At 47.6% G+C, this 1,211-nt stretch overlaps 1 protein-coding gene across 5 annotated transcripts in view; it reads left to right on the top strand.

Moving 5' to 3' along the window:
• The window catches only part of CUNH19orf12 (chromosome unknown C19orf12 homolog), a 12,332-nt gene that overhangs the window by 9,263 nt on the left and 1,858 nt on the right, over positions 1-1,211 (top strand). The window lies entirely within an intron of this gene.

Raw genomic sequence — 1,211 nt, 5'->3', positions numbered from 1 at the left:
AACAAGGGAGCATCTTGGAGGTGACGTGCCTTCTTTGTCAGTCCAGGGGTATGTGACATCCTGTGGCATCTCCAGTGAGATTGACGTGGTAGTTTAGGGAAGGAGTGGCACCAAGCAGCTTGGTCAGGGTCATGCGTGCTGGGTTTTCCATTCCAAAGTTTCTGTTTCTCATCCCATTTTCTGCTGCTTAGGACTCACTAGTCCAGCCAGGCTGCCTCTGTGTTTGTCTGATGCCTGCTAATCCAGTGTATGGGAAGCTTTAGAGGTGCAGACCAGTGGCAGCCATTGGTTGGCACGCGATAGTAGGTGTTCCTTCATGCAGGAACCTGGCTTCTCAGGCCACCACAGACCCCTCTGCCCTCTTTACCACTTTACATTTTGAGAAAGAATCTCACTATTTAGTCCTGGCTGTGTTGGAACTGAACTATGTAGACCAGACTGGCGTCAGACTCTCTGAGTGCCGCCTGCCTCTGCCTCTCAAGTGCTGGGATTAAAGGTGTGTGCCACTAAACCCGATGCTCTCTTCATCCCTTTGGAGCACTTGCCTGGCTCTTGAAGGTTTGTATGTTTGTTTTGGGTTTTTAAGACAGGGTTTCTCTGTGTAGCTTTGGAGCCTGGCCTGGAACTCACTCTATAGACCAGGCTAGCCTCAAACTCACAGTGATTGGCCTGCCTCTGTCTTCCAAGTACTGGGATTAAGGACGTGTGCCATCACTGCCTGGCTAGGTGCTTTAGTTTGATACCTCTGCCCCTAGAGCACCTTCCTCCACCTTGTGTCATGTGACAAATAGCCTGGTGATGTAGAATTTTCCATCCTATGAGATCTTCAGGTTCCATAACATCATGGCTTAACTTTGGCCAGAAAGTTACATTTAAAAACAAACAATATTTCTAAACTAAGTGTGGTGGTACACAAGTTCCAGGACAGTCAGGGCTACACAGAGAAATCCTGTCTTAAAAAAAATAATAAAAAATAAGAAATAAAACAATGCTTCTAGCTGAGGATGTCTCTCAGTGGTAAGAGTGCTTAGATGGAACTCTTGAGCCAAGAGTGCTTAGCTGGAACTCTTGAGCCATCCTCCCGACCTCATCCTGCAGTGCCAAGAACCTGGAAACAAATGAAGGCAGAAATCTAAAAAGAATGATTCTAGCTGGGCTTGACGGCTGACACACACTTGTGATTCCCAGCGGGGATGCTGAGGCAGGAGAAG

Source organism: Microtus ochrogaster, unplaced genomic scaffold (assembly GCF_000317375.1).
Source record: "Microtus ochrogaster isolate Prairie Vole_2 unplaced genomic scaffold, MicOch1.0 UNK32, whole genome shotgun sequence".
NCBI classification, from domain to species: domain Eukaryota; kingdom Metazoa; phylum Chordata; class Mammalia; order Rodentia; family Cricetidae; genus Microtus; species Microtus ochrogaster.
The sequence above is the reverse complement of the archived record's forward strand: the minus strand, read 5'-3'. Positions and strand labels throughout refer to the sequence as shown.